The sequence below is a fragment of the Moschus berezovskii genome, chromosome 23 (genome assembly GCF_049115385.1).
Source record: "Moschus berezovskii isolate FMDL1 chromosome 23, NW_MosBer_1.0, whole genome shotgun sequence".
In the NCBI taxonomy this organism is placed as follows: Eukaryota; Metazoa; Chordata; class Mammalia; order Artiodactyla; family Moschidae; genus Moschus; species Moschus berezovskii.
Window position 1 is genome coordinate 56,573,989 of NC_142482.1, and position 24,766 is coordinate 56,598,754.

General features: G+C 48.3%; 1 pseudogene across 1 annotated transcript; it reads right to left on the reverse strand.

Moving 5' to 3' along the window:
• Nucleotides 1-39: 39 nt before the first annotated feature.
• Nucleotides 40-24,164, reverse strand: LOC129543894 (N-acetyllactosaminide beta-1,6-N-acetylglucosaminyl-transferase-like; annotated as a pseudogene). Its single transcript, XR_016036083.1, has 3 exons — nucleotides 23,912-24,164; nucleotides 6,687-8,136; nucleotides 40-175 (listed from the first exon to the last, which is right to left on the reverse strand). The product of XR_016036083.1 is annotated as an N-acetyllactosaminide beta-1,6-N-acetylglucosaminyl-transferase-like (transcript).
• Between the last annotated feature and the right edge of the window lie 602 nt (nucleotides 24,165-24,766).

Here is a 24,766-nt window from a genome sequence, read left to right on the forward strand (position 1 = left end):
ATGCAGCTCTGGCCGGCCGCTCCGTGGCCTTCCCGCTGATCCTGCTCGTCCTTTTTCTGTCTTCCTTTCCTCTTCATCCCCCACCGTGCTGCTTTTCCACCTTTCTCCAACACTTTCGGAAGGAACTCTCAGGGATTTGCTTTGCTCTGTCTCCTCCCCCGTCTCATCTTGCGACCTGTTTATACACACAAAAAAACCAAGTTGCCCCAGGGAGGTTCTGACTCCAGCGTGTCCACCCTTCCCTACAGGAAAATCAGTGAGGGGTGAAGGGACCGTTCTGCAAGTCACCACTCTCAGACTTTAACCCCGGCCTCTTCTCTCGGCCAGAAGGTTGGCAACTGTGTCAGCTCCCCAGCTTCCTGTTAATCATTGCATTCAACTGACTGACTTTGTTTGCTTAAACAGCACTGCCAAGTTACAAGCATCGGTTCTGAGCATGTGAACACTGCCTGGAGAGATATTCTGTCAATAAATATTTAGTACTTAAAAATTAATCACCTCACCTTGTCTTTTTCCACACACGCCCCCCTCTCCATATTGGCTGGCTATGTCATAAAGTGTGGCATATGACTGGCTGTTGAACCATTCTTTCCAGCACTTAATTTTCTCTGCTATGAGGTAAGGTCTTTAAAAAGGCACATTAGCAAGCAAACCTCACCACCTGACTTACTACACTAAGATGAATAAAAGCTAATTTTTAAAAAACCCCCAAAAACAGGGACTTCCCAGTGGTCCAGTGGTTAAGAATCTGTCACGCAACACAGGAGACAAGGGTTCTATGCCTGGTCTCAAGTGTTACACCTAAGACCCAATGCAGGCAAATGAATAAATATTTTTTTAAAAAATACATTTACATTAAAAAAAAATTCCTTAAAAGCCTAGAAGCCCATTATAACGCCCAAATTGCATAGGGACTAAAGCTGAAGTTAGTAAATATCAAGTTTATTTCATCTAAGCCCAGGTTCCTGGGTGGCTCAGTGGTAAAGAATTCACCTGCTAATGCAGGAGACACAGGAGACTTGGATTTTATCTCTTGGATGGGATGGTCCCCTGAAGGAGGAAATGGCAACCTGCTCCATACTCTTGCCTGGAGAATCCCATGGACAGAGGAGCCTGTTGGGTTAGAGTTCATGGGGTCACAAAAGAGTCAGACACGACCTAGTGACTAAACAGCAACAAGAGAACTGAAGGAGAGACGTTCTTAGATTCCATATATGTGTAAACCTTTCCAAAGGAGCTCCCTTATCTGTAAAACATGAGAATAATTTTATCACCTTCATAAGTCAGTCGTGGGAATACAATGAGAAAAACATATCAAGGGTTCACAGCCCCCCATCCATGAGTGGGGCTGAGACTGGAGACAGCTGGACCCAAGGTTGGGCAGTGGGAGCTTGCCTCCAGTTGGTGCCTCACGGCAGAGATAAAGGCAGGAGCAGAGAGGAGCCGACATCTGCTTGAGTGAGATGATGACCACAGTCTTCATCCTGGAGGTCAAGGAGATCTCCCTGACTGCACATGTGCAGAAAGGCTCCTCAGGGGTCAAAAATGGAGGCATCTATGTCTAATTATGCTTCTGAAATGAGTCGAATAGTTTATATAACTTCCTCCTCATACGTGCAGATGACGACATGAACTCTCCCTTTGTTTATTTTGGCTATCTCCTCATTCTTGGCACAGTTCCATTTCTCTGGAGATTCATGCACAAAAGCATCTCTAATTATCTGCCTGTTCTACCCTGAATTTACAACTCCCTGAGTTTGCTATTGTTGTTATTTTAATATTGTTTATTTATTTGGCTGCCAGGTCTCTGTTGCATCATGCGGGATCTTCTGTTGCAGCTCTTGGGCTTACCTAACTGCTCCGTGGCAAGTGGGATCTTAGATCCCTGGCCAGGGATTGAACCTGTATCCCCTGCATTGCAAGGTGGATTCTTAACCCCTGTACCACCAGTCCTTGAAGTCCCTACAACTCCCCGAGCTTAAAGTTACAAGATGAAGAACGTTTGCAAGTTGGCACTTGGCTGCAGTGGAATCCTAACCCCAAATCCTTAAAATCAGAAGGATTTTGACAATGCTAGACATGTTTAGTGTCGATCTTTTTTTTTTTGCACTGCCCCAGTGCTATCTGATGTTTACTCTCCTGGTGGTCATGTGGGAGACGCTGGTTTTCCTGAGGCCCTTCTGCACGACACCACTCACCATTCTTCCGAATTCTGGCCAGGATGCTCTTGCCATTTGTGCAAGATCATAGAAGGGATGGTAATAAGTGACGAAAAAGAACAGCGATCCTTCGCCTCAGTTTGAACATTATGTCAAAAACTATTTTTTAATTAATTAATTTTTGGCTGTACTGGGTCTTCGCTGCTATGCACAGGCTTTCTCTAGTTGCAACGAGCAGGGGCTATATTTCGTTGCGGGGCACGGGCTTCTTATCCCCTGACTTCTCTTATTGCAGAGTACAGGCTTAGGTGGGTGGGCTTTGGTAGTTGCATGGCGTGGGCTCAATGGTTGTGGTGCATGGGCTTAGTTGTCTCAGCACGTGGAATCTTCCCAGACCAGGGATTGAACCCATGTCCCCCACGTGGACAGGCAGACTCTCAACCACTGGACCACCAGCCAAATTCCAGGTCAAAACTGATACCCCCAAATCTAAGTTGGAGGCACCGACTGAGTAGGTTAGAATTCTGGAGAAGTCGTCCGCCAGGGCAGACTTGTGGCTTGGCTACTCAATAAATGGTTGGGTGTATGATGAAGTCCTAGAGTTCAACCCATACTTGCTTATTTCTATATAACGTTCACGCTTACGAATTCCCACTCCAGGTCATAAACGCATTTTCATCCTCCTAAGAAGACTGCACGGAGAGTTTAATCTCCACAGCTGACTGTAGAAAGGGAGCAGAAGAGAAGGACTCCGTTCGTACAACTGCGGTTACTCCACTCACCAGTAACCAAAGCACTTTTCATGTATCCATTTCATTCTGACAGCACCTCTGTGCCCAAGCGGGAAGCCAGGGAAACCAAGTGGAAACTTTGTCCGAGTCCACAGAGACCACAGAGAAAGAGCAGCTTGGGTTAAACTGGTTTCACGTGCCCATCGCATTTTGTCTCTTTTTCCAGCTCTGTCTCTGGCCAGACTCTTCTCTGTCTGTCTTCATTCTCTTTTCTCTGCCTCCTCTTTCTCTGTGTGTCTATACCTTTACTATGCTAAACTCTGTACTCTGCTTTACCTTCATCTCTGTGGGGTCTGGTTTTTTTATTAGTCACAGGAAATAGTCTGAAGCACCAGGACTTAAAATAACCCCATGTGTGGTTGAGAAAGAGCGGTAAGAAGCAGCCTGGATTGCATGAAGCAAGGTCTCTAGTTGAGTCAAAGCCACCCTTGACAGCCCCGCGTGTCTGAGAAAGTCATTTGATCTCACACCTCCCTGCTTCCTCCAGAGTAAATTTGAGAAAACAACCCCTGCTCTCACTCAGGGACCTCCAAGTCTGGCTTCCTCCCAGGCAGATCACTCATGCCTCTGAGTCTGGGTTTTTTCCGACATCAACGTCCGGGTGCAGCTGGAAGATTCCAGAAGTAACGTACAGAAAGTATCCAGCCGGAGAGTGGCCAGAGATGTCAGAGTGAATTTCAGACCTCCAGGGAAAGCCATTGGGAAGAAAAGAGTGAGGGGAGGAGGTGGGGAAGGTTGCAGTTTTTTGAGATAAAATCCCTGGAAATAGGATAGCAGGAAAATGTAAGAAAAAGTTGGTTATTTTCTTTTTCTCTTTGGCCGCGCCAGGCAGCATGCAGGATCTTCCCTGACCAGGGATGGAATCCACATCTCTTACATCTCCTGCATTGGCAGGTGGGTTCTTTACCACTAGCACCACCTGGGAAGTATCTTGTAATAACCTACAATGGAAAATAATCTGAAAAAGAATATATATAAGTGAATCACTTTGCCATAACTAAAATAAACTAAAAGAACATGTAAATCAACTGTAGTCCAGTTTTAAAAAGAGGTGATGTTTCCAGAAAACCTCTTCCCTCAGTAGTTTTCTAGCAAATTGACCCCTTTCTATTTCTCTCCATTCCCAGGAGGATAAAGTTGCCTGGGAGCATCCTAGTGTGAATCCTCTCTTCTTATGATGGAGGCCATTATTGGAGTTTAGGCTGGTATTTAAACACAGAATAACAAAAGCTGGAATGTGGAAGCATAACGTTCTGTTTGCCTCAGTCCCAGTCCCAAAGGCCTGTCCTTCAGAGTCGCAAAGGCTGAGGCTTAAAATAAGCTGGAGTCTTGGAGTCTGAAGTTACTGTTATCCAACACCGGCTTACCCTCCCCTACAGAGTCCTGGAAGCTTTGACTCTAACGCTTCCAACTTCGGAAATGTTGTAAGATGTCGCTGTGGGGGAGATAACTGTCCTTGATATAACTGCATCTCCCACTAGGTCACTCAAAATAGGGCCCATGCCAATGCAGGAGACTCGGGTTCCATCCCTGGATCAGGAAGATCCCCTGAAGAAGGAAATGGCAACCCGCTCCAGTATTCTTGCCTGGGAAATCCCTTGGACAGGGAAGCCTGGCAGGCTACAGTCCATGGGATTGCAGAGTCAGACATGACTAAGCAACTAAACCACAACTTTCCTGAGACTACCGTTCAATTTACCCATGCAGAAGTTTGCTTTTCCTAGAGAAAGAACTTTTGAATTTTCTTCAGATTCTTTTTTTTATATATATTTATTTTAAATTTTATTTATTTGGTTTCATTAGGTCTTAGCTGCGGCATGTGGGATCTACTTCGCAGATCAGGGTTGGCACTCAGACCCCTAAAACTCCAGGAAGTGTGAGGTCTTAGCCACGAGAGCACCAGGGAGTCCTCTTTCCAGATTCTTTGTGCTTAAAGTTCGCCCTCAAATTTAGTCCCAGGTGGGAAAGCCTATAGCCCCAGATCTGGAGTGACCTTTAACAGAGTTGGATCTGAATTCATCCCAGAGGCAGAAACACTGACTCCTGATAAAACTATACGTGAAAAGGTGTGACTTAGTTTTGACACTCCCCAGCATTAATTGCAATAGCATTTTCCATAGTGAAAAAACTGGAAACACACGCTCAGCAACTGAGGAATTGTTAAGCAAATTCTAGTACATCCACAGTATGAAAAAGAACGCAATTACCCAATATATACGCACGGCGATTATTTCTCAATTTGTGCAACGTATAACTTTTGCTTTTTAAAATTTTCTTAGTTTTTACATACTGACTTTTATTTCTCAGATTTTCTACAATAGGATTGTATTTTATAATAAGAAAAAAAAATTTTTTTAATGATTATTTTATTTATTCGGCTGCATTGGGTCTCAGTCGCAGTGTACCGGCTCAGCAGTTGTGGGGCGTGCCCTTAGTCGCCCCTTGGCACGTGGGATCTGAGTTACCCAATCAGGAATCAAACCTGCATCCCCTGCTTTGGAAAGAAGATTCCCAACCACTGGATCACCAAGGAAGTCCCAAGAAAAATATTATTTTAATATTCTGCTCATCAATAGGTAGTACAGGGTTTTCAAATTCTACACAGGGGGTGAGTTCTTGACTCCTGCAAGCCTAGAGCACAGAGATGACAGAGGATGGCAGGGCTCCGTTCACCAAAGTGAGGTTGCCACGTGGCCAGGCCTAAGTGTAGTCTACGGTTCACTTGTCTGACATTCCGGAATTCTGGAAAGTTCTGGTCAGTTAAAAAAATTTGATTTGGAAAGGTTGAATTATTTCACATTGTTCTTATAGAAGTTTTGTTGACATTTTTCAGATCTCAAACTTTTCCAACTTGAGTGATTCAAATTCACATAAAATGAAACCATAATGAATAACCCACATCGCAAAAACTGGAAAAATCCGCCTGCAATGCAGGAGACCCTGGTTCAATTCCTGGGTAGGGAAGATCTGCTGGAGAAAGAATAGGCTACCCACTCCAGTATTCTTGGGCTTCTCTTGTGGCTCAGCTGGTAGAGAATCTGCCTGCGATGTGGGAGACCTGAGTTCGATCCCTGGGTTGGGAAGATTCCCTGGAGAAGGGAAAGGCTACCCACTCCAGTATTCTGGCCTGGAGAACTCCATGGACTATTCAGTCCACGGGGTCGCAAAGAGTCAGATATGATTGAGAGATTTTCACAAACAACATACTATAATTGATTAAAAAAGCCAGTTTCACTTGTCATATCAAAGACTTATGACCATGTCAAAATTTGATAGGCACCTTCTTCTAAGCAAACAGTATACTTATTGACATGTAAGACGATTAACTTATGTTATATGAATTCCATTGCAACAGACACGAACATCTATAGCGTGTCCATAAAGCTGGAAACAGGTGAATATTCATGCGTAGTCACTTCAGTCGTGTCCAGCTCTTTGCGACCCTATGGACTGTAGCCCACCAAGCTCCTCTGTCCCTGGGATTTTCCAGGAAGAATACTGGAGTGGATTCCCATACCCTCCTCCAGGGAATCTTCCCGACCCAGGGATCGAACCTGCGTCTCCTGCATTGCAGGCGAGAATTCTTTACCGTGGAGCCACCAGGGAAGCCCAAAGGGGAATATACGTAATACAATTAAGGACGGTTTCAAAGTGTAAAATACTTGCACACATACACACGCACATACACGCACAATGCTTCCAGACTTTATGCAGAATGGAATCAAGTCCCACATACCTGGAATTCTGTTCAGTGTCACCCAGAAATGCTCATCAGGAGAGTACGCGTCCCTCGACCACTCAAGTAAGTCAAGAGCCCTCTGGTCTCGAAGAACAAAATTAACAAACTCTCTTGTAAGTGCTATGTAGGTGGAACCAAAGTACATGGTGAGATTATGGGGAGGAGGCATTTTTCTTACCCAAGTCCACAGCAAAAGGAAAACAAATTGTATCTCTGCTCCAAGTGTCTGTATTTAGTCCTTCTGATAATGTGAGGAGGAGGCAGCATCTGGGGGTGATGTTCTTCCCTTTAAATCCTTTGAGATGCTGGATGATCTCCCAGTTGGTTTTCAGGGGAAAATCTTGCCCGCACGTGTTGACGGTGTATTTCCACGGGACCTCTGAGTCTATGAGGTCTCGCAGGCAGTTCAGGTCAGCCTGGAGCCTGGAAATTCCTGCGTAGACCACAGACTCCATCTTGGAAGCCAGGAAGTCATTTGGGAAGCAGCTCAGTAATTGCTCCACTGCATCTTTAAATTCAGCTGTCGCTTTCTGATCCATGTGAACACAGTAGATGTTCTGAGGCATGTAGACAGCCCTGAAGAGCCTCTGCAATGTATCCAAGTCTTTGTGGATGACCATGACATATGCCAAAGGGAACTCGGCTTCTTCTTTGGACAGAGGTTTCATTATGTAGTGATTCTGGGTCAGGTACTGTTGGCAAGTTAGGTCTTTCAGTGGTGTCATTGGTATATATATTTCCACCCAAGATTTTCTTTCCCGCTACAACCATGTCACGGACCTCTGCAAGCCCCGAAGATTTTGCGAGGTGTTTTGGCAGTTCGAAATTGCTGATATACAGGAACAAAAGAGTTATAGAAATGGCCATAAATCCCACAACAAACTCGAACATCTTCAGCGTCATGTTTCCTACCACCTCTCCCGCGTTCGTCTCTGTATCATTACAATGTCAGCCGCAGCTTCAGCCCCTGACTGTTGGAGAATCAACTTCTGCTTCTTATTTTGAGCAAGAAGAGAAATACTGCCTCTCACTTAAGTGTCAAGGGGTCAACCCCAAGCTTGAAGTTCTTCTCTTACAATGAAGGAACCGAGCGGATCCAAGAGCATGAGGCTCTGGGGCCAGTGGAGCAAGAGCTGCGTGGTGGTGAGCACCTTGGTCCAGGTCAGCCTCAAGTTAAGACCCTGCAAATCTGTCATGGCTGCCAACTCAGGGTGCTCTCCCGGGAGGGCGGGGAGGAGGAGGTTGAACGTGGGTCCTTCTTACAGCCCTTTTACCTGCTCCCAGAGGGAGACCTCGTCACCATCACTGACATCTTTAAGCTCAGGGGACAGCTTATTTCTCCATTTTGGGGCCCATCTCACTTGTCATGAGGTGGGTCACTGCCAGCACTTACTGATACTAATCTTGACGGTACCCAGAATTTCTCAACAGCAGTGCATCCTTCTACCTAAAGACGAAAATCAAGAATTCATTGAAATGCAGGATTGGATGGAGTCATGCAGATCATTCAGACCAGCTCACTCAAGTCACAAATGCAGCGCCTTGAAAATGAACTGTCATTGATGTTTGATCACACTTTTTTGTTGTTGTTTTTTTCTGCACTGAGTGGCATGCGGAATCTTAGTTCCCTGGCCAAGAATCGAACCCAGGCCCTCTATGGTGGAAGCATGTAGTCTTAACCACTGGACTGCTAGGGAAGTCCCTCTATCACACTTTTGGCTCCACTTTTTCCCTGATGGTCGGGGAGGTGAGCATGGGCGTTATACCCACAGCAGGAGACTGAGGCCCACTTGCCTGAGAGTCAATAATGACTACATGGTAGCATCAGGTCTCGACTCTAGCAGGGTGGAGAACATTCTACCTGGAATATTCTCTTCCCACACGTTTACTTGATGAGATCCTCCTGTCCACCAGGCCCTTGTGTGGCACCCTTCCCTGCCTCCTATGTTCCAGTTAGGAGGCTTTCCTGTTCCAATAGGACCTGGCGCCCCACTCTCTGTTTGTCTGTTTGCCCCACCGCTAGCCCATGGAAGGTGATTTCTGTCTACTGATCACGGTGTTTTTGGCATCTAGTTGATAGTTGGCATGCATCATAAAATTAAGATGGTCACTCTTCTTCCCTCTACACCAGGGGTGGGCAAAACTACAATGGGCATCATGGCAGGGGGTGGGAGGGGGCAATCCACCTGTCATTTTTTATTTTGGCCGCATAGTATGTGGAATCTTAGTTCCCTGACCAGGAATCAAACCCGTGCCACCCATATTGAAAGGGTAGAAGGGCAGAATCTTTATTTTTGAAAGCAGAGTCTTAACCACTGGACTGCCAGAGAAGTCCCTGCCATATGTTTTTGTAGAGTTTGTGTGCATTCTCAAAATATCCTTTACTGCTATATCTTGATATACTAATTTTAGACATTTTATATTGACTTTCTTCCATGGTAGATGAGAACTTAGTTCTTACACACCATGCGCACATGCTAAGTTGCTTTAATCGTGTTCGACTCTTTGGGATCTTGTGGACTGTAGCCCACCAGGCTCCTCTGTCCAAGGGATTCTCCAGGCAAGAATACTGGACTGGGTTGCCATGACCTTCTCCACTGTGTACAGTCTTGAATGGCTGAAAGAAAATTTGAAGAAAGAAAAAATATTTCATGGCACGTGAAATTCAAATTTCGGTGTCCATGAATACAAGGCCATTGGAACATAGCCATTTGTTTACAGATTGTAACACAGGGAATCCACTAAAATGGATTGTTCTCTTGTTCTTATCTGCACACGGTCACTTGGAGAGTCTCACCTGAGACTCGAGTGAACAGGAAATTCAGAGAAGGACGCTTTGCCTGGCTCCAGTGTGACTAAACTTTGGCAAAATGTGGTGCTGCCACCCAGTGGCCGTGTGGCGCCTAGCTCGGCCTGGTGGACTATTTGTTGCTTGACAGGAGGGAGAATTCTTGCCATTACAACGTTTTATTCCCCACTAGACTGGGGGCCAGGGAAGGCAATGGAACCCCACTCCAGTACTCTTGCCTGGAAAATCCCATGGATGGAGGAGCCTGGTAGGCCGCAGTCCATGGGGTCGCGAAGAGTCAGACACAACTGAGCGACTTCACTTTCAGTTTTCCCTTTCATGCACTGGAGAAGGAAATGGCAACCCACTCCAGTGTTCTTGCCTGGAGACTCCCAGGGATGGGGGAGCCTGGTGGGCTTCCGTCTATGGGGTCGTACAGAGTCGGACACGACTGAAGCGACTTAGCAGCAGCAGCAGACTGGGGGCAACTCAGAAGGAAGAACCTGTCTTTGAAGACATTAGAAGTGCTCCACGTGGCGTTTAAACATTGCTGAAAAAACCTGCCAGATCTCAAAATCCCAACCCCACCAGCTGGCCACAGTCTCCACAAGGACATTTACGGATGTCTCATGAGGAGGCAAATTGTTTGACTGAGTTATTCAAGAGAAGCAGCACAGCAATGACACCCACACACCTCATTAAGCCACTGGGGGCTCCCCTGGCTGGTCTGAACCAGGAAGATATAGAAAATCTTAACAGACCCATCACAAGCATGGAAATTGAAACTGTAATCAGAAATCTTCCAGCAAATAAAAGCCCAGGTCCAGATGGCTTCACAGCTGAATTCTACCAAAAAAAAAAAAAAAGAGAAGCAGCACAGCAATGACTCCCACACACCTCATTAAGCCACTGGGGGCTCCCCTGGTGGTCCAGTGGTTAGCACTCAGTGCTTCCACTGTTGGGGCTCAGGTCCTATCCCCGCTCAGGGAACTAAGATCCTACGTGCTGGGTCCAGGGCCAAAAAAAAAAAGTCACTGGAAACAAGGACATCTAACAGAGGTTCTGAAAAAAATGGGACAAGAGACAGATCAGGTGGAAGAAAAGCAAGCACAGTCTGGAGCCCAGGGTACTCTTGGGAATTCTTTGGAATGTTCTGACAGCGACAGCTAAAGAACCTGGAGAGCATATGAAGGCAGTGAGATGCATCGCTTCTATTATTCATTGCAGAATTAGATATGTCTTATGAATAAAAAGTTTCCCCAATGTCCTAGGCACACACATCAAAATCAAGTCTTTTTATTTTAGTCCTTCTCTTGTAATTTAGAGTTTTCCCTGGTGGTTCAGATGGTAAAGAATCCACCTGCAATGCAGGAGACCCAAGTTCAGTCCCTGGGTCGGGAAGATCTCCTGGAGAAGGAGTAAGAGTCCAAGCCCAGTTGGTGAGGGTCTTGGGAATCATGTGACTGTCAGGGTGAGAAACCCACCCAGAGAAGTTAGGTTGGGTGAGGTGGCTTGTCTGAGGCCACCCTCCTGATGGCAGCCTGAGTTGGAATTCAAGTCCTATCCAGCTGGCCCCAGAGCTGGACTTCTTTGCTGGCATGGAGCCCCCATCCTGTCTCCATACCCAGCTCATCTGTTTCAGAACAGAATCAAGAAGGCAGAGCATTGGGCTTCCCTGGTGGTCCAGTGGATAAGAATCTGCCTGCCAATGCAGGGGACACCGGTTCGATCCCTGGTTCAGGAAGGTTCCACAGGCCACGGAGCAACTAAGCCCAGGCACTCTGCCATAGCTACTGAACCTGTGCTTCAGAGCCCACGTTCCACAGCAAGAGAAGCCCCTGCAATGAGAAGCCCGAGCACCATGCAACTAGAGAGTAGCTGCCGCTCCCGACATCCAGAGAAACCCCGAGCACAGCTGAAAGTAACTTAATAAATAAATAAATTATTGTTTTTAAAAAAGAAGGCCGAGCATCATCTTGTTAGACTCCAGCTGGGAACGTACAAGTCTGGTGGCTCAGGCTTTTTTTTTTTCCGCAGCTCTGCACATGTGGGCCGATGACCACAAGTACTGATTTGGGGATTACAACTTTTAGAAAGTAGACAAATATGCAAATTTAGAGTCGGTGAATAATGAGGGGTACACTCAGAGGTGTAGGGGGTGCAGCCTGGCTTTCAGGCTGTCCCAGCATGGCTTTTGGGGGATCTAGTCCTGCAGCCACATCTCCAGCACGAGCCCCGAGTCCCTAAGGTGCCAACCAGTGTAAGTTTAACACTCTGTTAGGGGAGCTTAAACATTGACAGCTTTAACCTCCTGCTAAGTGGAAAACTGACCCCAGGTCCTCCGTGTCCATAAGGAGAATAAGCGTAAGTGTTCTTTCATTAATTGTGGCGTCTGGTGACCCTCTGATTTGATAACACTCCGGGGCATTTGGAACAAAAAATGCATGTGCACACACAGTTCTGTTACGGGGTTACTTTCCTGGCAAGAAGAGCAGAGTTCTGGTTCTTGCACTTACTGTGTAAACTTGAGCGAGGCTGGGGATCAGAGGCGCCTAGCTGAGAGAGAGAGACAAATAGACACACAGGCACACAGGCACTTTAGAGGTTTGCGTGCTTAGTCGCTCAGTCGTGTCTGACTCTGTGACCCCATGGACTGTAGCCCACCAGGCTCCTCTGTCCATAGGATTTCCCAGGCAAGAAACTGGAGCAGGTTGCCATTTGCTCCTCCAGGGGATCTTCCTGACCCAGGAATCAAACCCGTGTCTCCTGCGTCTCCTGCATCGCAGGCAGACTCTTTACCACTGAGCCATCTAGGAGTTACTGCTGGGTAAACTCCTTCCTTCATCTTCCTTTCCTGGGTTATCCCGCTCCCTAGGCATTAGTGGTACAATCTCAGAATTTTCCAGAACCCCACATGTCTTCAGTAAAATCCCAGCCACTGAGACTGGCGATGCGGTAAAAACAAACAAACAAAAAACCCATCGTTCATCACCATGGAGATGAGCTGGTCTGGGGCAGCCCTGGAGCCACCGTCAAGGTCTGTCTTAGTCTAGAAGGCAATCCAGATGAGCAGTTATAATTAGCTAACTAAACAGATTTTCTGTCGGTCTGGATCGATCATTGAGACAGACGTTCTCATGAATCCAGGAGCATTCGGACCCTGGTCCCCTGCCTTTGTGTGGATAGATGGGACCTCTGACCCCTGGTTTCCGAGAGCCCCGAGAGTGGCGGGGAGGGGTACTCCCCTGAAGCATGCACGCGCCTCCCTTTGCCCCCAGCATCCATTCTCCACAACCTACGACGGTCTCCTTGCATCGCAGAAACAGTTATTGGGCAGAATGCTTGGACAAGTTCGAGCCCGCCCCAGTTCTAACCTTGCTTTGAGAAAAATGTGGTCATTTACATTTCTCCCTCTTAAAATTCCTGAGAAGCTGTCTTCCACCCTCGAGTCTTGGCACCCCGGTGAATCCTGGCTCACCCCCTCTCCTCGGATCAAAATGAGTAACTTGGGAAAGAATTGTCCCCAAGGGCACTTAAAGGCTCATTAGACCTATTCTCGGCTGTTTTTAATGCTGGAAGAATTTACTTTCCATTCAAGTCAGGAGCCCTGTTGACGTCTGCAATGACAGGGGCTGAGCCTGACTCTGAACTTGGGGCTTCTGCTGTGCTTTCCCCCTTCACCCCGGGTGACTCCACTGAGCCTCCCGTGGGCTGGAAAGCTTGGGAGCAGCCAAGCTGACCACCGCGTGGAAAAACTGGGTCATCAGAGGGCAGTGGCCATTCTGGCAAAGAGGGCAAGAAGGTGGCATCAAGAATTAGTTTCCCTCACAGGCCAGTGGGTGCCTGGCAGGAAAGGGTCAAATGCATCACAACTGCCCGAATCCCAGTGACAACGGGAGGGGACCGTTCCGATTTGAACTCCGTCAGTACAAACCTCCAACAGTTTATTTCGTTTGGGTCCTGCTTTGAGAGCCGTCTTGAAAGGAAAATAATGGTCAGGTCTCTCCCCGGAGGGTGAATTGGTGGGAGAATTAGGAATAAGCCTTTCCTCTCTGCTTTGGTGACGATGGGGAGATGGTACATGGACAGCGTGTACACGTCACAGGTCTGATTTGTGTTACTTACTTGCATTCGTGTCCAGAAGAGCCATTCTCACCACTAGCTACAGTCTGTGCCCAGCTGCTGTGGTCCTTGAAAACACATGGCCAGAGATGGTTGTCCTGGCTTCTCATTACCCCTCTGGCTAGACTTGTTCAGAGCTGGGCAGCAGGGAACAGACAAATTTGGGTTTAAATCCCATCCCCGGACCTCACCAGCTGTGTTCTTTGGGACAGATTGTTAAAATCTTTCAGTTCAGTTCAGTTCAGTCGCTCAGTCTTGTCCGACTCTGTGACCCCATGAATTGCAGCACCCCAGGCCTCCCTGTCCATCACCAACTTCTGGAGTCTACCCAAATCCACGTCCATCGAGTCGGTGATGCCATCCAGCCATCTCACCCTCTATCATCCCCTTCTCCTCCTGCCCTCAATCCCTCCCGGCATCAGGGTCTTTTCAAATGAGTCAGCTCTTCGCAAGAGGTGGCCAAAGTATTGGAGTTTCAGCTTCAAGATCAGTCCTTCCAATGAACACCCAGGACTGATCTCCTTTAGGATGGACTGGTTGGATCTCCTTGCAGTCCAAGGGATTCTCAAGAGTCTTCTCCAACACCACAGTTCAAAAACATCAATTCTTCGGCGCTCAGATTTCTTCACCATCCAATTCTCACATCCATACATGATGGATCTTAAAATCTTTAGTTTTCATTTACTCTGTGTATCAGTCAGGGTTCTCCCAAGAAGTAGGGCCTATATGGTCTCTCTTCTCTGTCTCTCTCGATAGATCAATATCAAGAGAGATTGACTTATTTTGTGGAATTTTTTGCTCCCATGATTTTGGAGGCTAGCAACTCTGCAATCTGTAGGTTAGACTATCAGGGTGAAGATCCTGCTGAGAGTTGATATGAAATTTAGGTAAAAGTTGAATAGGAGTCTTAAGTCTGAATTCCTACCAAAAGGTAGGAAACTCAGCAGGGTTTCTGTGCTGCTTTCTTGAGGTAGGAGTGCTTCTAGAAACTTCAATCTTCACTCTTAGAGAGTCTAACTGATCAAATGCGGCCCACCCACAACGTGAAGGGTAATCTCTGTTAAGCAAAGTGGATTGATTCAATTGCACCTGCGGTCAGTCCCATCTATAAACCCTTTCACAGCAACATCTAAACTAGGTTTGATCAAGAAACTGGGCACCAGAGCCTAGCCACGCTGACCTCATAAATTAACCATCACACTCTGTAAAGTGTGAATAATGATCTTTACTTCTTCAGTGGGTCCTTGTAAGATCTGAATAATTACACGGAAAGCCTTCACTGTGTCCTGCACATAAGGGAGGTTGGAAAAGAGATGAACACAGTTATTACCCTCATCTTTAATTTAAACGATTTTAAGTAAGAAGTTAGCCTAAGGCAGTAAAACTGTATGACCTTTCAGACAATTCTGGTGAAAATTCCACCTCTATCTGAAGGCAATGTGGCCTTGGGCAAGACATTCTTTCCCCTAGGAACTTCAATCTTTTCTTCTGGAAAACAGAGGTTAAATGACCATCTTGCAAGACTACTAGAAGTTGGAAGAATGCAAGTGAAAGGCCTGGGACACAGTGCCTGCCACACAGCTATCAACGTGCTTGTGATTACTGACATTATTGTCATGGCATTATTGGGTAACTCTCACTCCTGGGCTGAAGTCCTTGTCAGAAGCATTTCAGGACAGTGACACGGTGAGTGGGGTTTACAAGCAGCTCTATCTGAAAAACTTATTGTAAAAAAGAAAACAGTACCGTAATAGGAAGGGGTTTTCCCAGGTGGAGCTAGTGTTTAAGAATCCGCCTACCTATGCAGAAGATGCGAGAGATGTGGGTTCCTCTCCCTGGGTTGGGATGATCCCCTGGAGTAGGAAATGGCAACCCACTTCATATTCCTGCCTGGAAAAGAGACGATTGTATTAATCCAGGTGTGAGACAATGGCAGCTTGGACCAAACTGGTGGTCATGGAAGTGGTAATGAGTTGTCAATTTCTGCATTTGTTTTACAGACAGAGATGAGAGAATTTTCTGGAGAAGGGGTTGGGGGGAGTTACAGTAGAGATTGGCAGTTTTGATTGGACAAAGGAAGAGAGAATCCCTTTAAAATACTGGATTGGCCAAAAAATTTGTTTGGGTTTTTCTGTAAGCTAAATATTACCCTTTGGATGTATGCGGTCAGGGGCTAATTTCCTTCTTTGGCCAGCCACAGAGTGACACAGGAGCTGAAGCAGGCTTGTGGACGCTGGTAAGGCAGGAGGACAAACAAAGCACTTTCTGCCCACATCATGGTTTGTCAAGGGCTGTGCCCAGCAGGCAGGAAGCAGGAGCCTCTGGGAGGCACTGGGACGCACGGCCCAGCATGCACACTGCCCATCTAGTGGAGTGATCACGCACACAAGACTTTAGAGTTCCAGACCTGGGTTAAAACTCCAGCTTTAACGGTTACTGGCTGTGTGTCCTCAGACAAGTTCCTTAACCTCTCTGAGCCTCGGTCTTCTCTGCCAAATGGGGATAAGGAACTACTTCATAGAAATTTCATAGAGAAGGGTCTCTCCAGAGGTGATTCATTTCCATTTCCCACCCACTTGATTGATTCGTCTTTACTGCAAGCAACATTGATAATCGTGTCTTCAGAGTGTCTAATAGGTGACAGTACTTGCCCTCCTTTGGACCTCTCAGCTCATAACATGCCATTTAATAGCCGAGTTAGACTTCTATGGGGGCAGCCCTTCTCCTCCTCCTTCACAGAAGGTCCTAAGGCAGCACCCTTTTCTGACTCTTTTGCGCTGAAGAGGTTTTCTAATATCTGAGTTCCTGTCTCCTTGTCTTTAAAGTGAGGATAAGACCTTATACCAAGATGTTAAGGATAAAATCCCATGACCTTTGTGAATTCCATACAATTCCCTGCCTCCCGTGCTCCGCCCAAGGCAGCTGTTCTCGCTGCCAGCACAGAGCAGGAAACCAGAGGAGAGAGACAAGCAGAACCCAGCTGGGGCTTTCCCAGAAAACGATGACTTCCCGCTCCGCTTGTCAGATGTTGGAGGCTGTGAAAACTTGGAGACTGTCATCGTTCCTTTCAATCCCTTATTACATAATCCCATTGGCTGACTCACCCTCAAGCTCCCCAGGCATGCAAAGGCCCTGGTTGAAAAAACAGTTCTAGAAAGGTGGTGGATTCAGAGGAGAAAGACCATGATTGAGTTGAGCTGACATTCCCCAAAGGCCACAATCTGGTGATTTCTAAAGCATGCGAATTACTCCCTGAGTGAAACAGAGTTTCTGGTACATTGCTGAATAAAATGCAAAATGTAATATCCTCTTTGGGATGTTCTGGCAACACTGACTAATGCAAATATGAATATATGTAAAACAGACAGCCAGTGGGAATTTGCGACATGCACAGGGAGCTGAAAGCCGGGGCTCTGTAACAACCTAGGTAGGTGGGATGGGGTGGGCAGTGGGAGGGGGCTTAACAGGGAGGGGACATATGTATACCTGTGGCTGATTCATGCTGATGGATGGCAGACACCAACACTATATTGTAAAGCAACTATCCTCCAATTGAAAATAAATTTTTAAAAATATGAATACTCTTTTGCCCTGAAATCTTTTTTTATTTTTTGGCCGTACAGCTCTGCATGTGGGATCATAGTTCCCTAACCAGGGGTCAAACCCAGGAAAGTCCTCTACCTTGAAATCCTATACTTAAGGGTGTATCCTAGATCGAGCTGATTTTGCTCACAAAATTTCTGACACCAAAATGTGCAGGCTTTTTCTCACGCCAACCAAGTCTCTGGTTCTCCGGACACCAACCGGGTGTCACACAAGTAAATTCGATTCTGACACTGACCAGAGCTTGCGTCAGACTCCGCAGGTTGAGGGCCTTCGTCCCATCAGATCACCCAGCATCAGATGGCAGTTTGCGAGTATCAGGCCCCCGGGTCATCTGCACTTCTGTCTGACGTGGCTACAAAGTCGGCGGGTTCCCTTTCCTCACGTTGGATAATTTGCTAGGATGGCTCACAAAACTCTGGAAGATACTCGACTCAGTATCACCTGTTTATTATAAAGGAGACAGTGGACAGCTGGGTCAAGTGGTACCCAGGGTGAGACCTGGGAGGGTCCCAAGCCCAGGAGCCCTTGTCCCTGTGGAGCTGGGTGCTTCCCACTCTGGGCACAGGAATGTGTTCCCCAGTGCAGAAGCCCCCTGAATCCCATCGTTGAGAGAACTTTATGGAGGTTCCGTCACAAAGGTATGATTGATTAAATCATCATCCGCTGATGGTTGAACTCAATCTCCAGCCCTCTAATCGCATGACTTGTTCAGGTGGCTCTCAGGCCTCATTCTGAAGCTATCTATGGATCCCTCAAGAGTACACAAACTCAGGTATGGAAGGAAGGGGCTTCTTAGGAATAACCCGAGATGCTGCTACCACTCTATCACCAAGGAAATCCCAAGAGTTTTAGAAGCTCTGTCAGGAACTGGGGACAAAGACCAACATATATATATATTCTATTATATCATAGACCGTTCTAAGGTCTTTGACTATAGATGACTTACAGCAAATGGTCAAACCTATCAGAGTATTGACATTTGGTTTAGCATTCATGGGCTTCCCGGGTGGTGCTAGTGGTAAAGAATCCGCCTGCCAAAGCAGGAGACGCAAGAGGTGTAGATTTGATCCCTGGGTTGGGAAGATCCCCTGGAGGAGGGCATGGCAACCCACTCCAGTATTCTTGCTGGGAGATCCCATGGACAGCCCATGGGAGTGTAAAAGAGTTGGACAGCACTTAGTGACTAAACAACAACAACAGCACGTTATTCGGGGGTTAATTCTAGTTAACTGGGGGAAAGTCAGCCACCTCATCTCTCAGGCTTGTGTGGAGACTGGTTTCTATTCTGTGATGTCATGTGTATGGCAGGGCCCACCTCCCTCCTGTGAGGAGGACATTAGTAGGACCTAGAAGAGTTTCTCTCCTTCCTAACTGTACCACTGGATGTGTCTGACTTTGACCTACTTTGGGGGTGAGAGCACTCACAGTTCATCAGTGTGAGTTCCAGGTGCCTCCAGATGACTTCTGCGAGTTTGGAGAACCATGAGATCCCCAGAGGTCAGCCCCATGAGCTGCCCGCAGCAGAGAAGAAGCAGGGCCAGCCGTGGCTGCTTCAGCCTCCGATTGTGTTTAAAGTAGTCAAGAGGCCCTGAAGAACGAGGGTGTAGAACCTTTCCCAAAGCTGGGCCCTAGCCTCATCCGTCATTTGTCATATGGCCTTATTTGCTGAGTTCGCTTGACTCACTTTGCGAAAGCCTCCTTATTTTTCCAGGCTGACTCCTCCTGGAAGAGAACTCCCTCCAATCTGCCTAATCTGGTTAATCAATCTTTTTCCTTTGAATGCCACGCCTCATTAAAGGCCAACTCTGCTTGTCCCAGACTGCCCAGGCCAGCACCTATGTCCCCTGTGGTCTTATGAGTCTTGCTGAACTAAATATAATCTACCAGGGGTGTTGTTGCATTGTGTGTTGTGGCGTGGGTTAGTTGGGATGCATATATTGAACCCCAAAATGTCAGGCCCCCCGTAAGAGGGGAATATGAGGGTGTTCTCGAGTAGCTGCTGCTTAGTTTGACTATGCCACGAAGCCTTGCATGTCCCTTCTGGTCTCAGAGTGGGGCCCTTCTGCCTGGGGCACTCCGATCCACTGCAAGCTGCTTATGCTATAATCTCATTAGATGCCCATTGTTTTCCCGTATTTTGCTTAATAATCCACGAAAAAGGGGTGCTATGCGTTTGTGCATAACCATGGCAAGCTGGACATGCTGCCATTGTATTCTGTCCACTATAACCAAGTATTTGATCATCAGGGCTTATGGTTTCCCAAAGATCAGTCTGCTAGGAGCCTGACACCACATGGTGTGAAGTCACAGAAAGAAAAATTGTTCCCCAAACTCCCTCCCCAGTTCCTGGTAGTGAACAGAAGTCAAAAAAAACTGAAAGCCTGAAAAATAGAGTCAAAAAAACTAGAGTCAAAACTCGACTGGCCACTAATGACTACATGAGACTACATGAATTCTAGCAATGCCCACTTGGTCATTTAACTAGAATCCATTTTGTCATTCACCATTAGTCTTGCATGACTCCCAGAGGGAGCCTGCTCAAGTTTGCAGGCTGCCGTTAGATTTCTTCAAGTTCCAAAAGCTGGGCTGGTCTTGGCAAGCATAGCTTTCCTCTTCGAGGTACCAGGTACAATTGTGTTGAAAGACAATGTGGATCTCTCGTTCTGAGCCTCTTTGGAGGTCTTAATATAAAGTTTGATTCCCCTCATCACATAACCTATTTATTCATTCCTCTGCTTTCAGCTATCATTCCTCCTCCTCTTCATTTGTGTAATTCAATTTTTACGCAAACTTTTTCACCTTTGGAAGGGGCATTCATTTCGGCCTGCGTACTGGGCCAGATTGCTGACAGTAGTATCAGTCCAGCCAAAGCTTCCTCCCTGGCCGCCTCCCTTTCATACAGAGTAGGTACAAACCAGGGGGCTGTCCCCACCGCTAGGCAAGAGAGCAGCACCCATTGCCACCCGGACTTTTCTAGATGAGGCGAAGCACAATCCACTCCACTGGATCTTTAGGAATTCTGCTCCCAAGTTTGAAAGAGGTGGTTCCAGTTTCTCGCTCAGGAATCCTGCCTTCTCATCAGATCTCCACCTTACACCCGAGAGCGTACGCGTGTTGACGCTCCTCTCTCCGTTCATCCCATCCCCTCCCTCCCGCACTGTGTCCGCCAGTCCATCCTCTCCGTCCCCTCCCTGCGAATAGGTCACCTGGAGGGATGGGATGGAAGCAGGGGAGGGGAGAAGGAACATATAACCATGACTGAATTGCACTGTCCTAAGGCAGAAACTGGAACTTCCCTGGAGCTCATACGGTAAAGATCTGCTTGCAACACAGGAGACCTGGATTCGATCCCTGCGTCGGGAAGATCCTCTAGAGAAGGGAATGGCAACCCACTCTAGTATTCTTGCCCAGAGAATCCCAGGGACAGAGGAGCCTGGTGGGCTACAGTCCATGGGCTCGCAAAGAGTCAGACATGGCTGAGCGACGAAGTACCCACGTGGCAGAAACCAATACAACATAGTAAAAACTTTTAAACAAACATTTAAATTTTAGAAACGGAAAAAAAAGAAAAAAGGAAGAATCAGGCCTGCTTCCAGCAGCTGCATCCCTAGTCCTGGGACCACTGCATCAGGTTAGGAAAAGGAAAGTGATAGAGCTGCACCAGCATCCTCCTCCCCACTCGCTCCTCCTCCCCCTCCCCCACCCCTACCCCAGAGGAATCTAGTTATCCTTGACCCTCCCTGAGGCCCCCTCACGCTGAATGTAAGCACACACTCAAGAAGGCGTCTAAACCAGCCCTTTATGCCTTTGTCTCCCCCCTGTTCTATTCTTGAAAAAAAAAAATATTATTGCTTTTTTATTCTTCCCCCTGTTTTAGACAACAAATGTTTCAACTGTCTGTTCTGCTCCTCTATGAAACCATTACTCTAATGAGGATATGCAATGTGATTTGCCCTTTTGCTAATGGACACTGTTGGATATTGTGGGCTGGAAAGGACATCCCTTCGTCTGAAGAAATGTACCTTGGCAGCCCGAATGGCTTTAGCCTCTTCTGTTCCAGTCCTTTAACAGTATGAGCCCCTTGGACTGCAAGGAGATCCAGCCAGTTAGTCCTAAAGGAGATCAGTCCTGAATGTTCACTGGAAGGACTGATGTTGAAGCTGAAACTCCAATACTTTGGCCACCTGATGCAAAGAACTGATTCATTGGAAAAGACCCTGATGCTGGGAAAGACTGAAGGCAGGAGGAGAAGGGGGTGACAGAGGATGAGATGGTTGGACTGACTCAATGGACGTGAGTTTGAGTAAGCTCTGGGAGTTGGTGATGGACAGGGAGGCCTGCCGTGCTGCAGTCCATGTGGTCACAAAGAATCAGACATGACTGAGTGACTGAACTGAACTGAACTGAGCGTTTGTGTCTACAATTGAGTAAGCATCTATTATCACCCGCTTATACCCCGGAGGTACTGGCACTGGTCCAGTGTAACCCACCTGCTGGCCACAGGCAAGGCCTTCCCCCAGGGGATTTCCCCTGTCACCCACAGCCATCTGCAGTCTCCTCTCGTTGACAGCAGAGTTGTGGTTACTGTGTTATGCCTCAGAGGGGGTCTGACTTTAGTCCATCTCTGCATTGCTGTAGCATACCCCGCGTCCATCCACTCACTTCCTGGACCTAGGCTTCCAAAAGGTCCACTTGGTGGTTCCAATCACCTTTTGAACCTAGAAGAAAGATTTTCTTTTTCTTTTTTTGACTGCACATTATGGTATGCAGGATCTTGGTTCCCTGACCAGGGATTGAACTTGCGCCCACCCCCAGAAGTAGAAGCTCTGAATCTTAACCACTGGATGGCCCAGGAAGTTCCAAGAAGGGAGATTTTCTGATGGTGATCAACATATCCTACTGAATATGTCTCTTAGAATGACATCATCAAAATGTTAGCTTAGGAGACCCCAATGTCTGCCCCGCCTCCTCCTCTGCCAAGGTCAACAGTTAAACAGCTATCCGTGAACATAGACAGAGAGCATTGGAGCCCACTTAAGTCCACTTAGGAAGCTTCAACAGAGTAGAACAACAAACCCAAGCCTAACTGCACACGAAGGGAAGCAGAACTTAATTTTGCCTGCGTCATCCCAGCCCTGGGCTGGCACTGCTCAGGCCAAGAGTAGAAAGAGTTCCTTTTGCAGGAAAGGAAGAGCAAGGTGAGCAACCGGTTTCCCCAGCCTTTCAGGTACCTATTGAAGGGCCTGCTTCAATTTCATCCTGTTCAGATCGCAAGCCTGAGACCGAGACGTACGTTAGAGATGGCTACGAATGCCATCTCTAGGAAATACGTAGGTTCGATCCTCGGGTCAGGAAGATTCCCTGGAGGAGGAAATGGCAACCTGCTCCAGCATTCTCACCTGGAGAAATCCTAAGGACAGAGGAGCCTGGCGGGCTACAGTCCATGGGGTCATGAAAGAGTCAGACATGACTTAGTGACTCACCAAGGACAGCAACACAGCAGTAGAAAAGGCTGTGAACACGGAGGAGAAGCAGGGCACCCAAGGCAGCCACAGGCAAGTGGCAGCTGTGGTTCACAGTGACCCGCTCTGCAGACAAATGTGAATAGGGAGCTGCCTGTGAGTCCCCGCAGGTGGCACCAGCTTCGCCCCTGGCCCAGGTGTTTGTGTTTGCTGATACCAGCCACCCAGGTCCCTCCCTGCTCCTTCCCCTCCTCCCTCACCCCACTGGGGCCCTGAAACCACCCAGGCACCCAGCCCAGGCCTCTGCCGCCCTGTGGGTGAAGGATGCCAGCCTCAATCCCCGCCTTCATGGGTGCCCTCTGGGCTGGTGCCTCTAGCAGTGCACTTAGATGCTGCCAGCCGGGCACCCATCTCCAGCCGCCAGGCTGTGGGGGAAACTCGCAGCCATAGGAGAGAGGCCTGAGAGCCAGGACCCCTGGAGCTGTTTGCGGGCCCAGATCAGGCTCTAGCCTCTCTCTGTGTCCTGTGTTTACAGTGCTCACATAAAATCAGCCTCTCCAGGGACGTCCCTGGCAGTTCAGTGATCAGGACTTCACACTAACACTGCAAGGGGCCTGGGTCAGATCCCTAGTTGGAGAATTAATGTCCCACAAGCCTGGGTTCAGCCAAAAATAAGTAAACAAATAAATAAGCAACAACAACAACAAACTAGTCCCTCCAGCTAAGTAGCCACATGTCCCCCAGACACCTGGGCCTCCACACTCAGCGCCACTAGGCCCGGGGCCACAGCCCACTCCAATGTGTCCCCGCCTGCAGGTGACCGTCTCTCCTCACTGAAGTCAGCCCATGGAACCTGAAGGGGTGACGGATTCTTCACGGGGACAGACCCTGGTGCGGGGCTACAGGGCTCACGAAGAGCCAGGGCAAAAAGAGCCCCCGAAGGAAGATTGCTAAACCTCCAGTCCCTGGCCCCAGAGAAATGGAGAGCCAGGAACTGCCCACAAAGAGTTCAAAATAATCATCCAAAGATACTCAGAGAACTATAAGGGAATGCAAACAGTGCAACGGTATCAGGGAAACGATCCAAGAGCAGAATGAGAAATTCAACAAAGAGAAAACAGACAAGAACCAAACAGGACATCCGGCCAGGAGCGGCCAGGATGGCTGAAATGGAAGCAGACTCGCACATGCTCCGGGACCAAGGGCAGAGCAACAGCATGGAAGGAACCCAGGGTCCGACCCACCTGCTGATCCCAGAGGGCTCCGGGAGAGGTGGGAGGCGGTTGGAGGGCACCCTGGGGCCGCAGACACCACGGCAGGCTCTCTGGGGGCTTGTTCTACGACAAGGACATCGGAACTGGCGAGCCCATGCTGGAATTCTCCTCCCTGCCTCTCCGGTCAAGGACTGGTCCTGCCAGCTGTTCTGTCAACACTGGAACTGAGATGCCTCGAGCCACCCAGTTAGCCGGACAGAGACGCAGCTCCTCCCACCAACGGGCCTGCTGTCTGTCCTGAGATCCCAGCAACCTAGGCTGTGACCGCTTCCACCAGAGGGCTCAGGTTCCTGCCCAGACGCCAGGGAGCCAGCATAGCCTGAGGACCAGCCTCCCTCCCCAGGGAGCAGGCATTGGCCCCAGGGAGCCCTGGGCTTGGCCCCACCCACCAGAGGCTGACACCCAAACCTGTGGATCCCCAGGGCACAACGGCCAGAGATCCTGGGATCTGGCTTCAACCACCAGGGTGTGGATATGAGCCCCAGCATCCCCTGGACTCTGACCCCATCCACATATGGGCAGACATGAGCCACAGGGCTATCACAGCCTGCCAAAGGGGACAAAGTCTTGAGCCCCTCTGCCAGCAACCCCAAGGTCTGGCCCTGCTGACTGGTGGGTTGAGACCAGCTTGGGGACACCCTGGACTCCTCAGCCAGCCATATCATGAACCATCCACACTCACCAGGAGGCTGACACTAGACCCAGCAAGCCCGGTCCGTGACTGCCCACCCCAGAACTTGGCTCTGCCTACCAGGGGGTGTCCGCATTAGCCCTGGGACCCCCCTGGGACACTGTAGCCTGCCACCTCCTGACCAGACTCTGCCA